Source organism: Sus scrofa, chromosome 1 (genome assembly GCF_054392235.1).
Source record: "Sus scrofa isolate SSC_HxYL_T2T_F1_AM1 chromosome 1, Sscrofa_HxYL_maternal_Yorkshire_Landrace_v2.0, whole genome shotgun sequence".
Taxonomy (NCBI): domain Eukaryota; kingdom Metazoa; phylum Chordata; class Mammalia; order Artiodactyla; family Suidae; genus Sus; species Sus scrofa.
This window is the reverse complement of record NC_139383.1, coordinates 15,678,761-15,700,675: the sequence shown is the minus strand read 5'-3', so window position 1 is coordinate 15,700,675 and position 21,915 is coordinate 15,678,761.

Genomic DNA, 21,915 nt, shown 5'->3' with positions numbered 1-21,915 from the left:
ATTTCCTGTTTTCGTGTGTGAGGCCATGTGTTTATCAGGGCCTGTACAGCTTGGCAGGCTCATTTCACAGAGGCCTTTGGCTTTTTTTTTTATTCAGGAATGTATCTCATTTGCCCTCCATGAGCTCAGTTCTGAGCTTCGGAATCATTTGGCAACAATACTTTATTTATAAACAATCATTAACCTTTTCTTAAGTGTTTTGTTTTGCGTTAGGGTTGCTAAAACTAAAACACTGGCTTTCTGAGGGTTTAGAAAAATAACACGAGCAAGTTGAGTAAAAGAATTGGGGACATGGGTGGGAGTAGGAAATTAAGGTTAAAAATTGCTGAAATGGTGCTCTTGGAGCTGCTTCCACTGTCAGCGGAGTGAGTTTTTCCATCTCTTTCTCTACAACCTGGAATTTTCATCATTCTCATAAACCACATCAGTGCCTAGAGGTTTGGGGGGGAGAAAATTGCTAAAAGCTTAGCATCATCTCTCATGCTGCAGGAAATACAGGAGAAATTTATTCCTGGCCTTTGGGAGGTGGAGGACTGTCATGGGACGGTCAAGGGTATGGATTTAGTCAGGATAAAATAGGCTATGCTGCAGTAACGAGTGGATGGTGACATTTCAGTGCTTAAACACAACACACATTCACTTCTTACCCAGCTCTCAGTTGCGGGCAGGGCTGGCAGCTGTTCTCCACCTCAACGTGCAGCCATCTGGAGCTCACATCCTTCAAACTGGCTACGGAAGAAGAAGAAAAGGCTGGGGCACAGGAGTTCAGGCACAGGGCAGGAACCAAACAGCACGGTTGACTGAGGCTAGAATGCCTGGTCTCCCTATGTGCCAACGCTGAGAGATGGTGTGGTGGGCACATCACAGTATCTCTGTCACCCTAGGTTTAACTCCCAGGTTTTCTGCTTTATAGAGTTTTATGACCACGGTCAATTCACACGGTTTTTCAGCCTCTGTTGTCTGACATATAAAATATACATAGTAACTGGGTGAAAGTTAAGTGCCTGACATCTAGGTGTCCATGAAATGCTAATTCTCATCTTTTTTTTTTTTTTTTTTTTTTTTGTCCTTTAAGGGCTGCACCCTTGGCCTATGGAAGTTTCCAGGCTAGGGGTTGAATCAGAGCCACAGCTGCTGGCCTACACCATAGCCACAGCAACACGGAATCCGAGCCACATCTGTGACCTACACCATGACTTATGGTAATGCTGGATCCTTAACCCACTGAGCGAGGGCAGGGATCGAACCTGTGTCCTCATGGATACTGGTCAGGTTCGTAACCCGATGATCCATAACAGGAACTTTAATTCTTATCCTTTTATTTAGGGGCATCTACCGTCTTGGAGGCAATAGTTTACATATATGCAAACTAGAAGCATCCCCAGAAATGTCCTGGAAACAGCCCACCTCCAAACCCCTGGGAGTAATAATTGAGATGATGTTTTCTCCCTGCTCACATCCAGAGAAAAACACCAAAAATATGAATCTTGAGGCTGGGCCTAGAAACCATCATTTTATTTTCTCTTCCCAGATTTTTTTTTTTTTTAGTTGTGGTAATATATACATAACATAACCAGCTTAGCCATTTCCAGGCTAACTGGATGTTCAGTGGTGGTGAGTACAGTCGCGTTGATTTGCAGTCACTCTCCAAAAGTCTTTTTGTTTTGCAGTCTAAACACGGTACCCCCTCAACAGCAACTCCCCCTCCTTCCCTGGCCCCTGGCAACCACCCTTCTGGTTTTGGTGAGTTTGACTACTTAGGTACCTCATGTAAGTGGAATAGCACAGTATTCACCTTTTTGTGATTATTATTTCACCTAAAATAATGTCCTCATGGTTCATCCATGTTGTGGCAGGTACTGAAATGTCCTTCCTTTTAATGGCTGAGTAATATTCCACTGTGTGTGTGTGTGTGTGTGTGTGTGTGTGTGTGTGTGTACTTATAGAAATGGATGACCCACATTTTCCTTACACATTCACCTTTGGACACATTTGAGCTGTTTCCACCTTTTGGCTATTGTGAATAATGCTATGAACATGGGGGTACACATATCTCTTTGAGAGCCTGCTTTCAGCTCTTTGGGGTATATCCCCAGAAGTGGAATTGCTAAATCATAAGGTAATTTTATAATTCATGTTTTGAGGAACCAGATGATTCTTCTGCCCATCAAAGATTGAGAAGCATTGGCCTAGAGTCTAAGGAAGAATAGAATCAAGTGCCCGATTGTCCCATCAGGCAGCACATACTCCGGGAGGTTAAGGGGGGAAGAGGGAAGAGGAGAAAGGACTCAGGTGGGAGGAGAGCGTTGCGAAGGAAGCATGAGGGTTGTGAGCAGTGTCGAAGCAGAGGTTGGAATAAAGTGAGATGTGAGGAGAAGCAAGTCGAGGAGGCCATGAAAGCAGCAGGTGCAGGACAGAAAATTCATGCTGAAGCCTCGTGGGAGATGCGATTGTCAGGAGCAGTGGAACCAGATTACCGCAAGCCTTGCAAGCCAGGCAAAGGGATTCAGATTTAATGCAATAGACAATACACAATGCCCGAAGGCTCTGAAAGAGACAGTTGTATGATAATCGCCACGTCATCATGCAGGAAAATTCATATCATCAACAAAATGATATTAAACGTACATTTCTGGATAAATTCCACTGCAATGAGGATTCCAACAAAACTATAGAAACAGTTACCATGGTGTTAAACATTATAAATTAACCTAACTGTACCATCATGGTCTTCCTTTGCCACCAAGGGCTTCTAACTAGCATCTTCCATGATACCTAGCAAATTTTAGATGTTTTATAAACAATGCAAAATGAAAAACCTAGAAAAATGCAAAAAAGCTTTCTGTCTGAATGGGCTCAGTAATATGAAAAAGTGGGTAAGAAAGTACCCTGTTGGAGTTCCTGTCATGGCTCAGTGGTTAATGAATCTGAGTAGCATCCATGAGGACTCAGGTTCAATCCCTCACCTCACTCAGTGGATTAAGGATCCCACATTGCTTGGGCTGTGGTATAGGCCAGCAGCTTCAGCTCCAATTTGACCCCTAGCCTGGGAACCTCCATATGCTTCAGGGGTGGCCCTTAAAAAAAAAAAGGAGAAAGTACCATGTCTTTGGGGTCTTATGCAAAAGCTAGTTAGAGTTGTGGTATTTGAAATTTTTCTGTTATAGGTGCATCACCTATTAGTTGCAATTTTACTTAACCTCCTTATATTGTTTCCTCGTCTCTGAAGTGGGATAATAATGAGACCTAACTCAGAGTTTTCATGATGATTTAATGAGTTAATGCATGTAAAGCACTAAACAGAGGGTCTGATGCTGAATAATAAATGCTATGTTAATGTTATTCCCTGTACTCTTTAAAGAAATAAATGAAGGTTGGAGTTCCCCTTGTAGCTCAGCAGGTTAAGAACCTGACTAGTATCCATGAGGGTGCAGGTTGGATGCTTGGCCTCACTCAGTGGGTTAAGGATCTGGCCTTAGCACAACCTGTGGCCGTAGGTTGCAGATGTGGCTTAGACCCTAAAAGACAAAGAGAAGAAAGAAAGATAAGGAAGGAAGGAAGGAAGGAAGGAAAGAAAGAAGGAAAGAAAGAAGGAAAGAAAGAAAGAAGGAAAGAAAGAAAGAAGGAAAGAAAGAAAGAAAGAAAGAAAGAAAGAAAGAAAGAAAGAAAGAAAGAAAGAAAGAAAGAAAGAAAGAAAGAAAGGATGTGTATACATGTAAGGATAACCTGACCCCCTTGCTGTACAGTGGGAAAATAAAAAAAAAATTATAAAAAAAAAAGAAAGAAAGGATGGAGGGAAGGAAGGAAGAAAGGTAGGTTAAATAATTTCCTTTAAATAATTCTAACAAGGAATCATCAAGTATCAGAAATTTTCCAACTTTCTAATTTGGAGCAAAGCAAACTAAAGCTTTGTTAGTATTGTAAATACTAAGATATTGTTTACAAAATGCCTACGTTTTCCTAGTCCTCAGTAAGATTTCAAAGGCTTCACTTATTTTTTCTACCAGTTCAATATTCCATTTTTTTTATTCCTTTTTTTTTCCCCTGAATTTTCTATGTTCTCTTTTAAAATGTAAGATTTTAAACCATAAGGACCTGGCCAGGAGTGGGAATCAAGGGAAGATTTGGCAGGACTGATAAGTCCTGGGGGGTGGGGACCAAATCTGTTCTGTTTAGAGCTCAGTTTTATGCCTCACCTCCACCTGATGTGTAGCAGGGGACCCACCAAAGGAACAGTGACTTGTGGCTTCCCAGGTCATCCTGCGTCACGACCCATTGGTAATCGCGCTTATGAATTCAAAGGACCACAGAGCAATGTGATGAAGGACAGCAGATCATTGCATGTGGTGGCACTGACAGTGATGACCTCAGGGCAAATTTTGAGGGAAAAGTCTAAGCTGAAAGATTATTATACCTCCAATAACTGTAGAGTTGAATCACTGATGAGCCAAACCAAGCCTGGGGAAACAATGTGGAGATGAAAAGAAAGGGAGCAAGACAGGAGAGGAGAAAAGGTAACTAAAACACACAATAAAAATGATACAGTTTTTCCTTATGATTGCACTCTGGGCACATGCACATGTTGAACAGCAGCAATTTATCAGGGAGAATTACTCACTAAGTACTGGTGGGAGATGTTTCTTGGAAGTAGCATCATTGGGAAATAGTCGAAAGTTTATAATCGAGCAGAGATGAGACATGGTAGTCTTGATGTAACCAGTGTTCTTGGGGCCATACGTTCAGTGTATTAAATCAGTGACCCGCTTCAACCCCCCCACCCCGGAGCTCCTGAAGGTCATCAGAACATGAGGCCCCACAAAATCAGGACTCTCCGAATCGTGTTAATTAGTGAGTGTTTATGAAAATGAAGCGCTGTGGGAACAGCATGATGATCTTCAGAGCCAGTTAATGCCTCTGGGCTGTGACAGTCAAGGCTCCCATTTGGATCAATGATAGAAAACTTAAAGAACTGTGGATTCTCTTATGAACCAAATCAACCCTCACCCCCAAGAGATAGTGAGAGTAAAATACTAGGAGATCTGCAAATTCTCTCTTTAAAAACTCAAGTTAAGGAACCTAGGACTTGGCTGGGCCCTGGATCACCCAGGTACAGCCAAGGAACAACTAGGGAATATTGCTCACATTGAGTGGTGAGGAGTCAAACACCTTTCCTGACCCTAAAGAGGACCCTGGGTATCATAAAAGAGCTCAGCTTTCTTTAATTTTTCAATCAGGATTATCTTTGTATTATAAGATAGAGTTATGCAAGTTTGGGAGGAATGATGGTTAATTTTGTATGTCAACCTGGCTAGGCTATAGTACCTAGTTATTAAACAAATCACGAATCCAGGTGTTTCTCTGAAAGTATTCTGTAAATGTGGTTAACACCTACAATCAGTTAACCCGAAGGCAAGAAGATAACCTTTCAGAATATGGTGGGCCTCGCCTAATCAGTTGAAGGCCTTAAGCCCCAAACTGAGATTTCTCCCAGGAAGAAGAAATTCCATTTGTGGATGACATCATCAGCTCCTGCTCTTGTAATCTAATTCCTTGAAATCTATCTATCTATCTATCTATCTATCCCCTAATGTTTCTGTTCCTCTGCTAGAACCCTGATAGATAAAAGAGGAAATCAACAAGAAAGTTAAAACTCCAAGAGGAAAAACTGTTTTAACTAACAACAATAACAACAGTACAACAAAAGTCAATGACCTCATCATTGCTAACCTTTGGACCCCAGACCAACACCAAGACCAAGAACTCCAAAACAAACCATGTGCTCCTGAAACGATTCACTGAGGGTCCCATTGACATTAATTAATTTTAGTTTACTCTCAATTAAAATACACTGAGTTGCAGTTCCCTTATCTGTGTGTTTTTTTGAATTAAATAAATGGCTATTCGATGAAATACTCTGCTTAACGCATGTAGTAAAGAAAGTAGCACTTGATAGATATAATAAATATAATTTCCTTTCTCTTCTCCAATTGTTTCTTCCCCCAAAAGAACTTCAATTTGTTGCGCCTTTCAAATGACCTCATGTAGAAATTAAGCCCATAGGCACCCTGGATGACCATCATGGCTGTTTGGTTTGCTTGCTTTGCTTGTTTGTTTTGAGGTCTTCCTTTGGTATACGCTTGAGATTAACAAATCATGGAATTTCCAGCAGTGGGCCCACATTCATTCATTTCCCTCCATAATTAATAACAAAATCAGGCCTTCAGTTGTTCACAGAGATGCATATATAAGCACCAAACTCTAGCTAAAACACCTAAATATTCACTTACCTTCCTGGTCTGAACACATTTCCATTGGAAGACAGACTTCTTTTTATTTTTTTAAGTTTTGTTTTTTTATTACTCAATGAATTTATTACATTAGTAGTTGTACAATAATCATCGCAATCCAATTTTAGGGATGGAAATCCCAGAATTCTTTTTTAATACACAGTTTCAACATAACTCAAAAGAAACAGAAAGGTTTTTAATCCATCCACTTCAGCCCTAAGCTTGGATGCAATGACAGCAGCCTGGCCAGCTTCTTGCCTGACTCATAACCGCACTTCCCACGGGCCTTTGCGGTTGCCGTCTTTGCTGTCTACCTGTGTTCTGATGGTTCTACCCTCCTCCCCCAGATCCCAAGTGTCCTTCAAAATCCTATTGTGCTCCCAGCTTTCCCTTGTCAACCTTCTATGTCTTAGCTGCCATCAGGTCACCTGATGGGAATAGCCACTATCGCTTAGTCCTGAATTTCTTTTTGCTGTTGTTGTTCTTATCACAGAACATCCTTGGCTTTTAGTAATTCTGGCTCCCTCACAGGAATAGCCAATCTTTACAAATTTTGATATATATGGCCACAAAAATTCAAAAGGCTCCTTTAATTCTTTGAACTCAGCAGATGAGTACACATAAACGTGATTACTGACATAGGATTATTATCGTCCTTCCTCTAATAGTTGTGCAGGGTTTGTGCAGGGCAAGCTACCCTTCTAACCCGGCTCTCCAGTGAGCCAAGGTGTGAACTTGAGCTTGGAGCCGAAAGAATCCAGTTTGAATCAAGCTGCTAAAGAAGGAACAAATAAACCACAGAGTAGTTCTTCCGGTCTACCCCGTGACTCAACCTGAACAGAAAGATACGTTCAGCTGTCCCTGCCCAATTCAATCACCCACCCAACGACACTTTCTTTTGTTCAGTGTCAGGAATTTGCTCCAGTTTCTGAAGTGGTTGCTCCCTGCCTTGACAGAATGCTGAATGATTCCTGTTTGCCTGTTGTTTCCTGAAGGATAAACACTGACCTAAAATCCCTTTTGTCAATAAGTCTGGAAGGAACCCATCTTCACGTGAGCTCTTTTTCCGGTCCTGCTGCAGTTGTTTGTAGCCTCAAAGGCCACAGCAGGATGTTTCTCTCTTAAATTCCTTAGGGCTTCTCATCCCTCAGATGTCCTTGGACAACACAACAGGAATGATGTCATGCTTTAGAGGTCTCCTAACCTAATTTGTCAAAATAAAACAGCTCCTTGTGCCTGATCACACAGCTCTGTCTTAGTAAATGGAGAACTATGTTCATGTGTATAAAGATGCATGTATATTTATATGTGTTTGCATTGATACAGACATATATGTAATACACACATACATTCACATGTGCATGTGTATATATACATATATATATGGACATATGTGTTCGGAGCTTTAAAAATCACAACAGACCGGAGTTCCCGTCGTGGCTCAGTGGTTAACAAATCTGAATAGGAGCCATGAGGTTTTTCGTTAGATCCCTGACCTCGCTCAGTGGGTTAAGGATCCGGTATTGCCCTGAGCTGTGGTGTAGGTCGCAGACGCGGCTCAGATCTGGCGTTGCTGTGGCTGTGGCATAGGCTGGCAGCAATAGCTCCGATTAGACCCCTAGCCTGGGAACCTCCATATGCTGCAGGTGTGACCCACAAAAGACAAAAAAAAAAAAAAAAAACCACAATAGACCTACAGAAATATTTCTTTTCTTTCTTTTTTTTGGGGGGAGGGGCGTCTTTTTGCCATTTCTAGGGGCGCTCCTGTGGCATATGGAGGTTCCCAGGCTAGGGGTCCAATCGGAGCTATAGCCACCGGCTTACACCAGAGCCACAGCAACTCGGGATCCGAGCCGCATCTGCAACCTACACCACAGCTCACGGCAACGCCGGATCCTTAACCCACTGAGCAAGGCCAGGGATCGAACCTGCAACCTCATGGTTCCTGGTCGAATTCGTTAACCACTGAGCCATGACGGGAACTCCCAACACAAACATTTCAATAAAACTATTCAGCTCACTGCTGAGGGCAACTTAACATTTATTTCTTAACATTTTTGATTGTCTACTAAGTAGCAAGCCTCCTGCCTGTGTCTATAAGCCTGAGTAATGGGTACAGTTTTAGAGATGAGTAAGCTGGGGCTCAGATCACTCAGCTCTAAGTACCTGGGCCGAGGTATGTACTCAGGTCCATCTAGCTCCTGGTCTTGCTCTCTATTGCCTCCCTCGTTCCTTACTCAGGCTGCTTCCCATGCAAGGCTCTCCTGCTTCCCCCTGAATTTGCCATCCTTAGAAGCCATGAAGATTCTGTTTCTTCCTGGAAACTTCCTTGCCCCAGCCCTCCAAGTTCACATCCTCGGTGGGTGCTGGAACCAGACTGCACCCACTGACACCGACTCCCAAGGGCCAGCTCAGCATCTCTTCCCATTCCTTGTCCACTGGGGTCATGCCAGGAGCTTCACATGACTCCACAGAAGTTGTCAAACAGTGAAAATCAGTGCTTTCTTTTCAGAAAGCTGGTTGTTAAGTGTTTACCAGCACAACGCCCTTCCCCTCTAAAGTTTAAACTTAAATGATGTGGATATATTTACTCCTTTCAAGATGAATTATTCATCACTTGTGCAGGTCCCCTCTCTCAATTACATTCCATGAACTATGCGAGGGGAGGGTGTTCCCCCCTCTACCTCTTGATCGCCTTGAGAGACCCAGGGCCACAGACCCAGAGGGCCTTAGTGGACCTGGGTTGATAGATGGTGATGCCCACATTGTGTGCTAATTTGGCTTTGGGAAGCACGAGCCATGGAGTTCCTCAGCGGCCTAGTGGGTTAAGGACCCAGCATTGTCACTGCTGTGGCTCTGGTTGCTGTCGACGTGGGGGTTCAATCCCTAGCCCTGGAGCTTTCACATGCCGGGGGCGGGGGGGGGGGGTGTAACAAAAAAAAAAAAAAAAGAAAGAGAGAGAGAGAGAAAGAAAGAATGAAGACATGAGCCTTCCCTCAGAAAGTCAATCCACTCCGACCCACTTCCCCTGATATGGCCACTTATGCCCAAAACTTGGCGAGTTCAAACCGGGCTTCCTGTCCTTTCTAACGCCTCCAAACACACTTCCCAGCCTTTAGTGTCTCCAGCAACACCATTCTCCAGCTCTTTAGGCCTGAAATCACTACTGTCTCTCTCCATCTGTAGGAGTCGCCTAGGGTCACCACAGCTACCACAAAATGGGTGGCTTAAAACACCAGAAATCTATTCTCACTGTTCCTGAGGCTGAGAAGCACATTCCTGTCCAGTTCACCTCCTGAGGACGGCTAGCAACGCCGCAAGGAAGGTCTCCCATGGACACATGCTCCCGGAGTGACTCTGTGCTCAGAGTTCCCCCTACTCCATCATAAGCAGATAAACGAACAGACCTTCTAAGATGCAGCCCATTACCCGCCTACATCCAAGTGCTGGTAGAAGACAGGCTTCTTTGGGGCACCAGCTGTCTTGAGCTGTTCCCCCACGTCAATGGAGCTCAAGCCCAGGTTAGGGCTTCACGGGCCCACTTAGAAGGCTTAGCATGAGTCCTTGGAGTTTAATGGCCATGGCAACTGATATTTGATTCACACTGGAAAAGCCCGAAGGTGTGACCCTGTAGCAGAATCATGAGATCTGGCTGCTTTGGGTCTCTGTGTTCTAGGGTGACCCCCATCCCAGTTGGTCCAGGATTAAAAGACCTCCTGGAATGCGGGATTTTCAGCACTAAAACCTGGACAAAAGAGAATTGGTTGGTCACCAAGAATGAGGGGAAGGTACAATTTTCCAAGGAAGAGGATGTGGACTCTGGAGACATTATCTAGCCATGAGTCATCCTGGCTAGAAAGAGTGGCATGATGTCCATTGTAAAGGAGCAGCTGGAAGGGCGAGGGATCCCCACAGAAGGGCCTGTGTAGGAATCACAAGCAACCAGACTGAGAGGCATTGTCAGCAAAGAACTGGAGGAGGTCCCCAGAGGGCCCGTCTTCAAGGGAGCCCAAAACATCACCATGCATGAGCTACACTCAACACCTGCCGGAAGGGGCCGGGGCAGGGCACAGCTCTCGCTGCTAAGGACCCTGCCTTCTCCTCCAGCCCCACGTGGTGGATGCCAGGATGTGCCAACACTGGATGGAGGACCCAGCCCCAGCTCCTAGAGTGCTCCTGACAGACTCCCTCAGCTACCAGCTGCCCAGAGGGCCGGACCCTTCCGAGAGCCACTGCTCAAGACCAGACCTGCTCCCTGGAGAGGCCAGCAGCCCACGGCTGATTGGCGTGGGAGGACAAAGGCCTGATCCCCTGGCCTCACCTGGGGACAACTCTGCAGGGTCATCCCAGCTTCAAAACTCTCTGGGGTCAGCGAAGGCCCCATCAAGAGGGCATCACAGCTCAACTTTCTCTCCTGCCCTCCCCTCCCCTTCTTCTTTTCTGCCTCCCATCTTCCCCGCCTCTTCCCCAGGGGATGTGGCAAGTTTTTGCCCAGAAGCAGGTAAAACAGCCGGTACAGAGCGCCTTGATTGAGGCCATGGGGGTTTTGGCTCACACCTTCAATCAGGTCATTCAACACATCACTTAGGGTAGCTTCTGGAGACTCTTTGTCCGCAAAATGGGCAAAATAGTGTTATATCTGCTCTTTATTTCATAAAGACCTCCAAAAAAAAAAATTAAACTCTGAGCTGGAGGAGTCAAAGATCAAAAGGTACTATTTTAAGACCAAACATAGCCCTCAGAACTGCACCACTAAGGTCATCCCAGGTAAGATGTGAGGATTTTATCTGAGTCACTCACCCCATTCATCATCAGCCTAGTTTGCCAAGTGAATTTAAACTCTCTCCCTAATAGAACTGATGCGGGCCATGTATTCGCTCCGAGTAAATGTGAGAGTTTGAATTCTTATCCGGACCTTTCCTGGACCTCGAAAACCCTTAATCCCCTTTGGTCAGAGACGTACATGATTTTTGAAAAAGTTCTTTACATGTTTAGCTGAGCTCATATCACTCCTGGCTCAAGAATGGAAATGTTGGACCGTCTATTCAAGGGGTGTGAAAGTCAAGGGACTGCTGGTTGCAGTCCGCGTCCCCCACTTCTCAGCAGGTGTTCTGGGCACCGAGTGGCGTGTTTGGGGGGGTGTCAAGAGCCTAAGAAATGAATGTGTGTCCAGTTATGTGTTCACATCAAAGGTCAAACCAAAAACATCACCGGTCAAAAGAAAGCAGGAAAAGGAAAAAAACACACTTTATCCACAAAGTGTATTTTTAAACATCTGTTTTTCCTGTGCAGCTGTCTGGCCTGATTCCTCCATTGAATAGCAAAAAGTTTTAAAAAAAATTATAATTAAAACTAATTTGTTTTCAACTCACCTCAGGAATAGCATATGTGAGGATTGGAAGGGCTCTTATCATTTAATCAAACCCTCCTTGTATGTAGGTGAAGAAATGGTACCAGAAAGATGGCCTGCTAGTTAGTGAGGGCATTCAATTCTGCTGATATAGGGCACCCCATTATAATCTTTAAGGGCATATTTATTGTATTCTATGACTAATAATCTCACTTGAGAATTTTTAGGTTCTCCAGTAGGTGGGACAGCCAGCTGTTTCCTCCAGATAACAGAGTATTGGAAACATTAGGTGACTTGCTTAATATCTCACAGCTAATAGCTTGTCACACTCTTGTTTAAAATTCTCCAGTGTTTCTCCATTCATCTTTCTTTTTTTATGGCCTTTTCTAGGGCCACTCCCATTGCATATGGAGCCTCTTGGCCTACACTAGAGTCACAGCAACGCCAGATCTGAGCAGCGTCTGTGACCTATACCACAGCGCAAGGCAACACAGGATCCTTAACCCACTGAGCAAGGCCAGGGATGGAACCTGCAAACTCATGGTTCCTAGTCGTATTTGTTAACCACTAAACTGCAAGGGGAACTCCCTCTCCATTCATTTTGGGACCAAGTGCTTCCTGGCTTCCCCTCTCACTGGCTCCACTTCTTTGGCCCCGCCCCCTCATTGGCCCCACCCCTCACCTGGCCCTGCCTTCTCACTGACTCCGCCCCCTCGGTGGCTCCACCCTCTCACTGGCTCACATTGGGCCCGCCTTCTTTCTGGCCCCTCACATCCTCCAAGCCCCTGTCTCAGCGTTGGTGTGGTTTCTGGTGCTTTTCTGCACTTGCCAGTGGCTCCGATGGCATCTCCTCCCACACAGAGGCTGCTGTGAGGAACAGCAGAGGCCTGCAGGGCAGGGCTGGGGTCTCAGCTCCGACCCTAGCCGTGGGGGATGAGCCGTGTGGCCTTCTGAGATGCGGCTTCCTCACCTGCAGAACGGGAAGCTGCGACTAACCTCTAGGGCTGCCTCCTAGGAGTCCCACCGCTGGCTCTGACCCAGGATCCACAGTGTGGCTCAGCCAGTGCAGCACCCAAGGCTCCACCTCCTTCTCAGCTCACCTCCCTGACATTCCTTTTCTCCTTTCTTCTAATAACATGCCAGCTGAAACTAAAACCGGGTTCCTTGGGAAAGACCTTCCCATTAACGATCCCTTCAAAGCAGACACCAAACCCCTGGCGGGCACTTTTTAAAGCATGGGGGTATTTCACGAAGGCTATTTTCAATGCAGAGATTTTATTTTATTCAACAGGGTTGTGAATGAATGAGTGAAAAATATGTTTCTCTTGGAACTCAGTCGAAACGCCACTTTCGCAGGGGTTCATTCCGTGGTATCCCTAAGACCACTGCTATTTGCTGACATGATCGCTAGTAATTTCCCTCATCAGGACTGGACCGGAACAATCATGTAAGTGACTATTTCACACCCACCCATCCAGCTAGACTGTCAACTCCATTTCTCTTTTCATCATTTGAGCCCAGTACCTAGAGCGGCATGCAACACAGAGTAGAACGTCAGCAAATAGGTGTTGAATGAATGAGTTGCAGCCCCACCCTGGCTCTCAGAGTGTGGTTGCTCTGCAGATCACAGCAGCCTCACCGGGGAACCTTTTAGACAAGCAAATTCTAGGGTCTTGTGCAGGCGTTTTGATTCAGAATTTGCATGGGGGGAGAAGCCCAGCCATCTACGGTTTAATAAAGCCCTCGGGGTGACTCTGAAGCGCAAGGGTTCTGGTGAGCAGGTTAAGGTTCAGCAGGAGACTGTCCCATAGGGATCTGAACAACGGCAAGGGGTGGGGGAAGGCAAAAACAAACAGACTAACAAAAAACCTCAACCCAAGGCTTTGGGGATGGGAAGGAAGATTTGAGTGTGTGTGTGTGTGTGTGTGTGTGTGTGTGCGTGTGTGTACATGCACACCTGTAGATGGGGCCTGTGGCTGCCTGGGCATGAAGCGTGTGCCCCCCCCCCCCGCGCGCACCCCTGGCATATTAAATACATGTTTAGTATATTTAGGACCAATTCCGCCCCAAGGCACTGATCCTGTGGAGGAGGACACTGTCCCCGTGTTCCCTGAGTGTGCCCTCCCCCCAGTCACAGGTTCCCCGACCTCTGAAGGTCCAGTTTTTGGAGTAGCTAAGTGTGGGGGGAGATATTATTGGCCCTGGAAAATAAGTCACTTGTTGTTGTGTGTGGTTTGGCTGTAAGGCTGACTGTCAGTCATTTTAAAGTCTATTTCCTGAGTTCCTGTGGTGGTTCAGTGGATTAAGAACCAGAGGAGAACATAGAGAGAGGAGACTTGGACTCACTCCTTGGATGACTGTCCCCAAATGGACCAGATTCAAAGATTCAAGTTCACCACCTCTGGCTGGACTCGAGGACTTGGACAGCTGGCCCCTGCTGCAGAGGCCTGCCTTTCTATTCGGGTGGTCTTCCTCCCTCCCTCCCGCCCCCTCTTCTCCCCCAACTCTGTCCTCACTTGTTGGGACCCTGAGCGTGGTCCCTGTCCCTGCCTGGAACTCCCAGCGTGCCACAGGCTGGGGCTCTGTCCATTATGACCCTGTCAGTGACTAGCCCATTGTTTGATAAACGACTTCATTGAGCTCCCCCCATCTCATAAAAGCATTCAGCTTACTCTGCCCAGCCAAATTTGTGTATTTTTTTACATTTGTCCCTTTCATAAGGAAAAAAGGTCAATGGCTATATTTGTTTAGAAAACAGATTCACATCAGATGCAGAGAATTCAGTGGGAAAGTGCAGGGCCCTGGTGAAGAGGGGTGCCCATCAGGATCCGGGCGTGGTCAAGCCCACAGCATCTTAAGATCCTGTGGACGCAGTAGCAACATATCCTACTGTGGAAATGGTACATTCGTGCTTAGGCTGGAGAATGGAGAGCCTCTCAAATAAGTTACGAGTAGGTAAGTGGCCCAGACTCCCACATCGCCAGATGCGCTGCAGCCTTCGTGTGTGTGACTACAGCCTCATGAGTTTTCCCTGTAACCCGCTTGGTGAGAGTATGGAGAATTTTACAGGGGGTAGAAGAGCAAAGTGCCAACCATCAAGTTTTGTTTCTAAGAAAATCTCTCGCTGATTAAAATACACATCAAGGATCCACAGTGCCTGTGGAATGAAAGTCAAGCTTCACTACATCGTCTTTCTAGTCTCCGTGTACTGTCTGAGCTGCTCTGTTTATTCTTCCAGATTATTCCCAATAGTAAAAGTGTTCTTCCCGAAATACTCAGTCCATTTCCAATGAGTAAGAAAGAAATGAGCAAAAGTTAGGGCCTGAGCCAGCCTGTGGGCCTTTCTAGCCCACTGTTACATAAATAATCCTTTCAGCATGTGTGTGTTTATTCCCTATGGGTGTGGCCTGGATTCCATAGCAACATCCTTATTTTTTATTTTATTTTTTGTCTTTTCTAGGGCCACACCTGTGGCATATAGAGGTTCCCAGGCCTGGGGTCTAATCCGAGCTGTAGCCGCCAGCCTACACCAGAGCCACAGCAACGCCAGATCCGAACCGTGTCTGCAATCTACACCGCAGCTCATGGCAACGCCGGACCCTTAACCCACTGAACGAGGCCAGGGATCGAACCCGCAACCTCGTGGTTCCTAGTCGGACTCGTTAGCCAGTGAGCCACCATGGGAACTCAGAATCGCAACATCCTTGATGACCACAGCTATGTCTTCTGATGATGACCCAAGCTTTATCCTAAAGGGCCCCACCACTCAGCTCAGCCCACGGAATGGATCATGCCTGAAACAGATGTTTTGGCTTCCCCTAGTCAAACAGCTCAGTCCCCTCCCAGCAGATGAGACTCTTCATCTTTTAGATGCCAGAAGCATTTTCCTGAGTTCATCAGACTAGATGAGATATTGCTTTGGGGAAGGACCCCCATGTCTTGGCTTCAGCAAGCAAATCAAACGTGTGAACTTCGTAAGAGCGTGGCCCTGATGTGTAAAATGTAGCATTAAGAAAATTCTACTGAACTGATAATAGCGCATTCTTCTTCTGGGGAGCCAGGAACTTCCCATGATGATCTTGCAAAAGGAAGGATAAAATGGTCTCAGTAAGAAATCTTTGTGTCTTGGAGAAGGTAACCAAATTGGAGAATTATGGGCAGCATAAAATATTTCTCAGTAAGAACTTTAAAATGTAAAGACTCAAAGCAATGAGGAAGCCCTTACTAACATATATGGTCTACTACAATAAATGAATATGGTCAATGTATTTCTTCTGTGTGATCCAATCCCCACTTCTCAAACCATAACATGCCCATAAATTGCTTGGGGATCCTGCTGCTAATTCACTTCTCAGGTGGGGCAGTAGATGCTGCATTTCTGACCAGCTTCGTCCATGACAGATGCTACTAGTCTGTGGCCCCCACTTTGAGGAGCAAGGAGGTACACTATTCTGAAAGCAGTATTTCTCCAAGACTGGTCCTCGGATCGCTTGTATGCGAATCTCCCAGGCAGTCTGTTTTTTTTTTTTTTTTTAAGGAGTTCCTGTTGTGGCCCAGCAGAAATCAACTTGACTAGTATCCATGAGGATGTGGATTCAATCCCAGGCCTCACTCGGTGGCTTAAGGATAGGGCGTTGCTGTGAGCTGCAATGTAGGTCGCAGACCTGGCTCGGATCTGGTGATGCTATGGCTACAGTGTAGGCCAGCGGCTGCAGCTCGGATTCGACCCCTAGCCTGGGAACTTCCACATGCCACAGGCACGGCCCCTTAAATAAACAAACAAACAAACAAAGCACCACCATGCTCCACCATAGTTTACTAAATCCACTGTCTAGAGCTGAAACCCAGGAATCTGTATTTAACAAACTGCCCACATGGTTCTGATCAAAGCTAAAATCCGAGGACGAGCACTGTCTAAGGGGTGAATGGCAGTGGGATAAGTAGGCAACTTGTATGGGGAAGGCTTTGGCTTTGGTAAGGAGGCTTCTGCACCATCAACAAGAAGGAAAGGACCAAGCAGTGAACCGGGTGGGACTTCAGAGTCCAGGTACAAGGGCATCTAGATGGTAGGACAGAGCGCCTGGAAGCCTTTAGCATGATATGATACTGTGCTAATTTCTGTTGCTAAAATAAACTATAATGTGCAGTATTGAGCAGAGGCTCTTGACTTTAAAACATACTTATGTTGGACTTCCTGCTGGGGCACCGTAGGTTAATGATCCAGCATTGTCTCTGGCGGCATGGGTTCGATCCCCAGCCCAGCCCAGCAAGTTAAGTATCCGGCATTGCCACAGCTGTGGCATAGGTCACAGCTGTAGCTCAGATCCCATCTCTGGCCCAGAAATTTCCATACGCCACAGGTGCAGCCAAAAACCAAAAAACACACTTATGATCGAAAAAAGTTGCAGAAAATTGTATTTATTGTCTTATTGACTTACTCGATAATTTTAGAGGAGATTATCATCATTTATGTGGGTTCTTCAAATGGTGCTGGGTCTTCGCTTTTAGGCATTTCCAGCCCTCAGTTCCTGTCTCTTTGAGGGAGGAGAAAACAATTTTGTAAACAAATGCTAAATTTTACCAAGGAAATTCCTTCTCAAAAATAAATGAATGAAGGAATGAGTAAATAAATAAGTTTTTAGAGATTGTACTTGTTTGATAATAATAACATAATCTTTACAATGTATTTATTAAGCACTTGGAAATGTGACAAGTAAATTAAATTCATAATTGCAATCAATCCTAAATATGAGATGCACGCCCTTATTATCCCCCAGGGCAGGTGGACTTCATCAGTTTGGAGAGCTGAGGGAGCCAGCGTTCCTGGCTGGCTCTTGGCCAGTGCATCACCCTGCAGTGCTCTCCCGATCTTTTTCCCATTCATAGAGACTTCCCAGGTTGCCAGAAACAGGCGTGGCCTGCTCCCCTCGGCTTTGACCAAACCCAGACGTGTCTGATCCAAAATAAGTGCCTCGTGTTTGACAGCATGACCCTGAACTACATAGGAAAACCTTATTTAGGAGAAACCAAAGGTGATCCCTCGGTGTCTCAGCTTCTCGTAGTGAATTATTGTCACATCACCTTGGAAAATGTGAAATTGGTGGAAGTGACAACTTTACTTGGTGTCACCTTAGAAATGGAAAGGCCCCATCCTTCCCAAATCAATAATTTGTGATAGAGAAGAAATCAGTAGATGGAGAACATTAAAAAAAAAATTTTTTTTACATAGTACTTAACTACTACCTGGGGCTGTTCTAAGTGTGGGTGGCTCTGGATGAGGGTGTGACATTCCTGTCCCTAAAGAAACAGTCCCTTGGGGAGATTGGGTTTGCAAATATCAAACAGAGAAAGACAGAGAAGGTAGAGATTAAGAGGGCAAACTTCTCTTTCCTCTGGCATTAATATAGCCATGCTCGTTGTCTTTCGATATATGTCTCATAACTTTTTTCATCTTTAACCTTTCTGTATGCTCATAATTTATGTGCTTTTGGAAACAGCGTATCACTGAGGATTTTTTTTTTTCTTTTTTTTGTCATCCAAGCCAACAATCTCTGCCTTTGGAATGGCAGGTTTATTATATTTACATTCATTATCACTGCTGAGCTATTTGCTCAGGCCAGAATCTTCAGAGACATCCTTGACTCATCTCTTCCGCACTAACCTATGAGCACATCTTGTGGGCTCCGGCGTCATAATCTCTCCAGACTCCCCAGCTCTTCTCACCACCTTGCCATTGTCCACGTTGCAGTCCTCTCTCACCTGGATTTCTACAGTCACCACCCAACTAGTTTCTGCTTTTTCCTCTTTTAGTCTGTTTGCATTACAGGATCTACAGTGAACCTCCAAAACAACCCAATAAATCAGTCATTGTCTCATATTTTTTCTGTTCAGCAGAAATTGGCACAAGGTTATAGATCAACTATGCTTTAATAAAACAAAACAAAAAAATAAATCAGATTGTCTACCTCTTCTCAAAAAATCCTCCAAACTCCCATTTCACTCAGCATAAAAGCCAAGTCTTTCGAGGGGCCCCCAGGTCCTGTCTGTTCCAGTCCTGCTTCCCCTCTGTTCTCCGCTCCTCCTGCTGTCCCTTCTGCTCTCTGTGGCCTCCTCAAGCACATACTAGTCTCAGGACACCTGCACTTGCTATTCCTTTGTCTGGAATGCTGTTCCCTCCATATGTCCGCATGGTTCAATTCCTTAACCTTGGTCATGGTTTTTGGAATACTTCCTTCCCAGGGAGGCTGTCCTAGACAAGCCTTCTTCTACCCTTAACGTATCCATTGTTTTTATCTTTCTTGTGCTGACTGTCATAAGCCACGTGGGATTTAATCATTTGTCTGCATGTTTCCCCTCACCAGCATAGAAGAGCAGGTCTTTTTCTCATTTGTTGATTGTCATATCCCTGCTTCCTAAAACAGTATCTGGCTTTTAGTAGGCACTTCATGGTATAATCTTTTTCTTTTTCTTTTTTTTCCAGCCACATCCTTGGTTATGGAAGTTCCCAGGCCAGGGATTGAATCCAAGCCAGACTTCCAACCTCCACCACAGCTGCAGCGATGCCAGATCCTTAACCTGCTGCACCTTAGTGGGAACTCCCACAGTATAATTGTTGAATGAATGAATATAGGCTTCTTCTACTATCTTAAACTTTGTACTTTCTATGTTTTTTCCCTTTCTTTCTTGCCTTTTTTTTTTTTTTTCTTTTGAGGATTGGGGGAATTGAGTTTTTATTCGTTTTAGTTTTCATTTGTTCCCTTCATCTTGTTTGGAAGACGTATTAAGCTGCATTAAGCTGTATACTCTATTTCTGTTCTTAGAGTGACTATCCTTTTTTTTTTTTTTTGCTTTTTAGGGCTGTACCAGTTGTATATGGAGGTTCCCAGGCTAGGGGTCAAATCGGAACTACAGCTGCTGGCCTACGCCACAGCCATAGCAATGCAGGATCTGAGCCGCATGTGCAACCTACACCACAGCTCACGGCAATGCGAGATCCTTAACCCACTGAGTGAGGCCAGGGATCGAAACCGCAGCCTCGTGGTTCCTAGTCAGATTTCATTTTTGTGGCGCCATGACGGGAACTCCTATCCTTCCAATTTTAATTTTTAATTTTAATGTGCATACTTAACTGAATCAAATCAGAATCTTAACCTTGCAGAACAGTATCACTTTTACCTTGATTCATTTTGAAATGGCTTCCTGGATCATCGCAGCATTTAATTATTTTTATGATATAATATTTTACATCTTGTTCAACCAAAATGTAAATAGTTTTACAAGGAAAAAGAAAACCATTCATCTCTTAAGATGTTCCATTTGCTGCCTTAGGGTTGCCGCTCAATATTCTATCATTTTTCTTTGATCAGGGAACTTTTTTGGGCCATGAATAGGGCATGCAAAAGTTCCTGGGCCAGGGATTGAACCCATGCCAAAGCAGTGACAATCCTAAATCCTTAACTGCTAGGCCACCAGGAAACTCCTGCCTTGGAAATAGTTAACCGTAAATTCCACCTTGCTTGATACAAATAAAAAGGAAGTAGAAGTGGCATTTGTATTTGCTACATATTTATTCATTCCTTTATTTTCTCTTTCCTTAAACTTTATGTGTAGTCTTTGTAAACAAAAAATGCCAGCCTTAGCCTTTTAGTAGGAGAATGCATCTCATTTATATTGAATGGACTTACCAATAAATTTAAATTTATTCTTCCCGTCTGGCTTTATGACTTTTACTTATTTCATTTTTTTTGTTGTATTGCCTTCTTTTTTTTCTGGTTCACTTGTCATTATTTCTTCCCTACTTTCCCCTATTTTCAGAAGTCCTATTTTGCTTTACCACTGGGATAAATTTAGGTCATCTCTTCTGTCCCTGTACTCCTAATCCCACCCTTATTTTTCTACCATAACAATAAAATGAATATGGTTAACACCATTTTCACCACCCACCACTTGGCAATAGGGGGCCTGAGGAGCAGAAAGAGGAGTAGAGGGCAAAACTGAATCCTTTCTATACCTTCCAAACTTCATCAACACTTTATTACCTATTTTTTTTTTTGTATAAAATTCCTTCTTGATCTGTTTCACTCTTTATAAAGGTAAAGCCTAGATGGTCATCCAAAGGGGGGCTCCCAGGCAGGCGTGGAATAGTCCCATGAACAGTGCACACAGAGGAGAATGATGGAGGACAGAGAACAGGCTTACTCTCATCTCTTAAGTTGTACCTGACAAAATGAGGCTGCATGGGAAAGAGAAAACAAACAAACAAACAAAACCTATCTACTACTTTACTGAGGAATTCACACTAGATTCCAATTCTAAAAGGGTCATCATTTTAGGAGGTATTTGTACTTTATTATTATATTATTTATATTTTATGTTTACAAAAATAATATGTGCTCCATGTAGGAAAGTTGGGAAACAGAAAGAGTAATCAGAAGAACATGAGAACTGCCATGATCCCACTATTGACCAAAAAACAACTGTTAAACTTTAGGTGTGTCTTCTTTCAAAAAAGACTGCTTTTCCTGTATTCACAGGCATTTAAAATTTTGACTCTCTGACTTACTATGTGACTTTGATCCAGTTTCTGAACTTCTCTGAATTTCACTTTCTTTTCTGAAAACTGGATATATAAATAGAACTAGCCTCCTAGAATTGTCACGAGAGTTGAAAAAGTTAAGACATTTCCAGTGTGTAGTACAGACCCTAAGACAGAATAAACACTGGGTAAATGTCAGCTTTCTCTCCCTCCTCCCCATCTTCTCCTCTTCCCCCTTCTTCTTCCTCCATCATCTCGATGATGTGGCCTTTCTCAAGTCACTAACCTTACACCTTACAGGGTTGTGGGGATAAAAAGAGATAATGACCCCAAGTGTCGTCTTTGTAAACCACAGGGTTCCACGTTTACTTCTGGCTCACTGAATACCACAGATTTGCAATACAGGAGACCAAATGTTTCCTCTTTCAAAAAATATTTTGCAATCATCACCATGTCCACAAAGTTAGCTGGAATCTAGGGGGAATTACAAAAGTATTTAAAACAATATCCCTCCCCTTGGATTCTTATAATGGGTTTTCTACGTTATTTCCTAGGAGGACTTCAGATATCGTCATCCTCTAAAATTAAGAAATTAAACGTTGTCTTATTGGCACAGATTTAAGACAATAAATCAGTGGAACATATTAGGAGTCCAGAAACAAATCCTTGTGCACATGGGGACTTAGTTAATGAAAACCATGGCGCTTCAAATCCGTGGTGAAAGAAACCTCAGTAAATAGTGT